Consider the following 6,000-nt stretch of genomic DNA (forward strand, 5'->3'; position numbering starts at 1 on the left):
CGAAATATGAAGGTCTGGTCATGAGGTAGAGGGTGGAGAGCAGGAGAGTGTAGCTTCGCTTTAAATGTGAGCTGTGAGGTGTTGCTTCATGTGACTGATGTTTCTGAAAGAGTTTCCTAACATGGTTGGCAGTGCACCCTGCCAACGCAAAACAAATCATCTGAGGGAAACAACAGAACTCGCTCTAATGTCTGTAGAGTTGCCATCACAGAGAGACAGAGAGATGTTTATTAGCTTTATACTCCGCTGTGTCATGCGGATATTATTGGTTTCATCTCAATGTGTACATCGAACAATTCTAAAAAGCTAAATGATTTAAACAAGGATTAGTCATTTCAAATGATGCATTTGTTTTATAACTGACAGATAATGTTAGATTGAAGAGAGAGGCAGAAGTCCCAATGGGAACAAAGACAGTATATAAAATATACAATAGTTTCACACAGACAGAACACTTGCGGCATGCACACACACACACACACACACACACACACACACACACGCAACTAACTTTTTCTTGTTTGAGATGCATCCTAAACTTCTAAATTATTAATAGAAAATGCTGAGACTATCTGACATCTTTGGTGTGCATAAAAGCCTAAGATGCCTTCATATGGGGATGTGCAGTGGACTGCAGGCCAGTCCAGCTCATTGGTATGTCTAGTTCTAACCTGAAGGCTTCGTAGCCTGAGGCATGACAGAGGGGAAGACCACGGACAATGAGCTGAAATCAGCCCTGATATAGTCCCCACGTCTCCCCTCCTCCATCTGCAGCAGTGACTGAAATTAGACAAACGCATTTACATGAGAATTGTGGCTCCCGGATTGTTTCGTCTTTTTGTGGTTCGTAATCGAGTCTCGTTGTCCTCGTTACACCTGCGCGGTATCCAGCTTTTTGCCTTTGGCCAGACCTGCAGGCCAATCAAAACCAAGGCCTTCCTTACTGAGGTTCTTTATCGTTTCCATGGCAACCTCTCCTCCTTGGTGACAGGAGTGTTGCCACGGATATTTCTTGCAATTAAGAGATGAACTGCTGTACACACCGGAACCAGCAGGCTTAGTTGAAAGCTGCTGCCACTACAGGGTTCACAGACCACACACACACACGGCATGGAGTCGTCAGTGCTACAGCTGGATTTCCCCCGAAGAACAATAGTGTTTTATTTATACCTTTACTTGTGTGGTTAGTCCACCACTCACATAAGATGACTAAACATGCATGTAAGAATTCCACATTTGAGCTACAATACAGGTAACTTTAAATATATAATAATAATATTAATCATATTCTGCTTGTGATGCTGTGACTATAGCCCAAAGCTCGTACCCATGTAGTTTCACTTAGTTTAAATGGAAATTCCGTTAATGCTTGTATAATGATGGGACATTCCACTCAAAAGCGTACAGACATTTGAATATCCTTTTCCTCGTCTCCTGTTGATTTAAATGAATCAAAGCAGCTCATATAAAATCGCACAAAGAGACCTTTGCCCTCCAGCACTGAGTTTGTGGTTACAACTGAATAAGTATAGCCCTGCACCCGCTCGGCACCGAGCTCAGCTGGCACAGGGGCCCAGAGCAGGTGGGCCGGCTAAACGGACCAACCAAAGGGTGAAGCCGCTCCAGTGACCGTTCAGTGAAGGACACGCACATGTAGCTCCATCCAGAGGTCCACACATCCATTAAACACATTCTCCAGCATTTTCGTTAATTGCCACCTAAAATGTTTAATGGAAACTGGACAGCTGAGGGATTTAGGGAGTGTCAGACAGAGAGAAGGAGAGATTATACTAGCAATATAATAAAACATATTATCAATATATTATTATGTTAGCCCCAATATATTGGTATATTTACAGAAACAGAACAGAACAGATTTATTGTGACTACAGCATAACCAGGAAGTCGAAACCAGGAAGTATAATACTTCTTTTTAAATGTGTACTGGAGCAGGATCCTCAAGGCTTCTCTGTCCATAATAAAAGTTGGCTAATGGATAATTTCCATAATAAAAGTTCAGCTAATAGCCCTCTGATTGTGGGCATGACGTTTTGTCATCAGCATCGAGAAATTTCTGTCATACTAGTGTTACAACGAAATGTGTGGCTCTCCGACCTGTGGGGTCACAGTCTGCACGCGCAGACATGGCCAATCTGAAACAACCCTGTTAACAGGATCGTGAGGGATACCGTAGCCTGATGCTGATTGGCTGCATATTCTGTAGTGAAGAGCACTACAAAAGCAGAAGGATTTGCTCCTAAGAACAGAGAGATCTGGTTTTAGGTAACCGCTTTTCTCAGAGGCTTTTCCTGTCTATGGCCTTAGGCTTATGAACCCAAGCCTGGCTCACCCTGAGAAATGGATCCAACTAAAATGGAGTTTGGAGGGAGGGGTGGGGTGAGGGCAGGGGTGGTGGGGGGTAGTGTTGCCACACCTGCCAAAGTTGGATTAATACAGTTCAGCAGCGACCCACTTCGTTTCCTGACTTGTTAGCTGTCCTCACACACACCCAAGCGCCTGCGCTTTTGAAGTCACAGGAGCACTGATGTGTGTGTGTGTGTGTGTGTGTGTGTGTGTGTGTGTGTGTGTGTGTGTGTGTGTTTGGGGGCTTTTTGCACATGACAAGTCAGTTGCTAGGCTACGCTGCTGATAAAGGCCTAAGGCTGGTGTGCTGGAAGGCTCCGAGGTTCTGGTGGTGGAGCGGATCAGAGGCCCGCCGGCTTCGCCCCAGCCATGGCTGCATGCCTTCATCACCCTGCACGCTTCCTGGTCAGTGAAAGGCCCTGGACAGATATCCTGGAGGTCTTCTACGTGCACTGATCTAGTTATGTGGGTCACTTTTTTTTCCCCATGTCTGCTTCTGTCTCGTCAAAGGTGGTTTTATAGTTATTATTTGGTTGTACCAATTTCATATCAGATGTTCTCTGTCTCAGCAGAGAATGTTTATTATTTTTCACTATTTTTTGGCAATATGAATTACCAAGAGAGACAAAAAAATCTTCGTTTGCACCTGTTTGTTCCAAGGTGGAGCAAATCAAATCTGACAAAAAATTCTCTCAATAATTCAGGCGCTTGTGTACAACATCAACACTCTGCTCCAACGCAAGGCCCTAAAAGTCAGAGAGAAGTGTTTACACACAGATCACAAATTGCTTCATTTGATTTGACTAACAGGGAAGAAAAAAACAACAGGGAAACACAGAAAAACAGATGATTTATTAATTTGTGGCCCAAGAGATGAGTGGTAATTCCAGCCAGCCGCACACCCCACCACATCACATGGTCCCCATTTACACAACAAACAAGGCACAAGTTCAGTGTAATATCACGTTTGATCTTGGGAAACGTGTCTCTTATGAATGCCAGCCAGGCAGAATGGCCAGGAGACATCTCTAGTTCCTCTGTCTTATCTATTAAACATGAGGGCATACAACGAACGAGATCGTCTGCTCAAAGATCGCAGTGAAATTGATTGAGAAGATTATCAGCCGCATTTCTAAGACAGGTGCGTTTGTTCAGATTAACCACTACTGCTGTGCACTGCCAGGGCGAGCTGGTACTCAACAGGAGGTCACCAGAAATGCCAGTGTATGCTAATGAGGGATTTATGTCATGTCTTCAAAGAATCAAAATGATGAGCAATAGAATATTTGGAGGAGATGTTATTACCCAACCATTTGTATATACTGTTATTATGGATGTACTGCTTGTTTTCCTGGTTGAAGTACATGGACATTTTGAGTTTATTGGAGAGAGAAAAAAAGTAAATATATAATTTATTGGTAGTAATATATAATATAATATAATATAATATTGATATTGATATATTATTGATTCGGAGTATTAGTAGGTGTGTTGTATACAGTTCCATATGCAAAGTCCAGGGGGAGCTGTCCCTCAAACTACATTCTTCATTATTCTGGAATACTGGGTGTGTTCTGGAATATTTTGTTTGCAAATACTTAAGACATTAGTTATCTATGTTACTTTGGGGGATATTGGGATTACTGGGCTATTCTTATTCCATTCAATTGTAGCTTCCAGCATTCTCTTTGTGAATTATGGAAGGACAGCGAAATATTCAGCAACGGCTGATTCTCCCTTTCACTCTGATGAGTTTTTCCTTAGTTTTTATAATGTTTGCTTGTATCTCTCTTTGAAAACCTTGTGTTCAAAATGATCAAAATCCCTATGAGTGGAATTGAAAATGCATTCTTTCAACCTTTGATTAAAGTGCCTAATTTTTATCCTTGGGTAAAGTTACATATAAACAAGATAATAGTTATTATCGGGCTGGGTTACACAAGTTACACAGTTTAGGCCATCACAGATTAAACAAGAAATCATGTAAATGTCTGCGTATTTGCGTTTGTGTTTGCATTGAATCAAATGTCTTTCAGAAAGGACCTTGTGTTTCTTCAGCATTGCAAGCATTTGTTATGACTCCTGTTGTGAATTTAGCCAATCAGCTCACAGCACAGGGGGATAGAGGAGGTACGATTTGTACTGTGAACCTCAGAAAAGCAATACGAAATGTAGAGTATTTGAACATAGAGGCAATTTCCACTGAAACTATCTTTAAACATGGTGCAGGGGTACAACCCGTAAGACAAATTTCCGTCTAGCTTAGTCAATGCAATTCCAGACTCGTCTGCCTTTCCAGATTAGATTGAAAGGCAATCATTTCGACCTGGGCAGCTATTAATCAATAATGCTTTTAGCCATCTGCTCTTGTCTCTTTATAGAGAAAAAAATCAGTGGAGCAACAATTACTGGGCAATGATTCATCTAATTGCTACCTGTCCAAACAACTGACATTTGTGCATATGGGATCCTGGGAACATTTTTTATGTTGCAAAATAACCCTCTTTTGCTCTTTCAGTAGTGGGGGGAGATTGGGCCAGAAATGGCAGGCTAATGTGGGGCAGGCGCTGTTTACTCGCGGAGGCGACCGGGCTACGCTGCGCCCGCTTCAGGGCTGTTTAACGGCATTCGTGGCACCACGGCGAAACGACAGCGAGTCCGCCTGAAACAAAAAAGATCGTCTCCCATTGCCATGGAAACTGTCTGGAAAGAACCGGCGGCGGCGATACCTGTTGCCGTCTTCTCTCCGGGCCGAAATCTACATCCGCGCGGTGGGCGACGGTGCTCCTGCCAGCCAGCGCGAGCTCCAGGCGGGAAAAGGAACGCCTGGAGGGAGCGCGCAGCTCGGGCCGGCTGTGCACGGGAGGGAGGGAGCTGCCTCGCTTTATAGAAGTAGGCAAACAGACAGAGTCGCCTCCGACTGCAGCGACCTGGGTCTGTTTATGCCGATCAATCTGCAGAACTGCCTTAATGGAGAATTAGATGAGCACGCTGGTTGAGCTCAAAATTGGGGCCGAGAAACATTCCTAAATGTTTTGCTCATTAGCCTCACACATTATATATCATACAACTGCACGAGGCCTTCGCTCTCCTTTAGGGAAAGAAATTATAGTGTGGCGAATGGTGTGGTCGCCTCATCTCCCAAATAATGTGAGTCATTTGTCTCATTCTAAACAGGGAGAGAGAGAGAGAGAGAGAGAGAGAGAGAGAGAGAGAGGCAGTCAGTCAGACAGGTCTAGAAACTTGGCCTAGTCTGCTAAGAACATTTAAAATAAGGCTACATGGTTAGCAGAGGCGCAGTTAGGAAGCACACTCTCAGCCCCACTCTCTCACTCTCTCTGCCCCACTCTCTCACTCTCTGCCCCACTCTCTCACACTCTCAGCCCCACTCTCACTCTCTCTGCCCCACTCTCTCACTCTCTCTGCCCCACTCTCTTACTCTCTCTGCCCCACTCTCTCACTCTCTCTGCCCCACTCTCTCACTCTCTCTGCCCCACTCTCTCTGTCTGCCCCACTCTCTCACTCTCTCAGCCCCACTCTCTCACTCTCTCTGCCCCACTCTCTCACTCTCTCTGCCCCACTCTCTTACTCTCTCTGCCCCACTCTCTCACTCTCTCTGCCCCACTCTCTCTGTCT

The 6,000-nt window shown here is 44.5% G+C and overlaps 1 protein-coding gene across 1 annotated transcript in view; it reads right to left on the reverse strand.

The window, feature by feature from the left end:
* Nucleotides 1-5,227, reverse strand: part of myog (myogenin) — a 39,996-nt gene extending 34,769 nt beyond the window's left edge. Inside the window, exon 1 of the mRNA XM_077003763.1 lies at nt 5,094-5,227. The gene's annotated coding sequence lies outside the window, so the exon portion shown is untranslated. The remainder of the gene's footprint in view (nt 1-5,093) is intronic.
* Nucleotides 5,228-6,000: the final 773 nt, after the last annotated feature.

Source organism: Brachyhypopomus gauderio, chromosome 1 (genome assembly GCF_052324685.1).
Source record: "Brachyhypopomus gauderio isolate BG-103 chromosome 1, BGAUD_0.2, whole genome shotgun sequence".
NCBI lineage: Eukaryota > Metazoa > Chordata > Actinopteri > Gymnotiformes > Hypopomidae > Brachyhypopomus > Brachyhypopomus gauderio.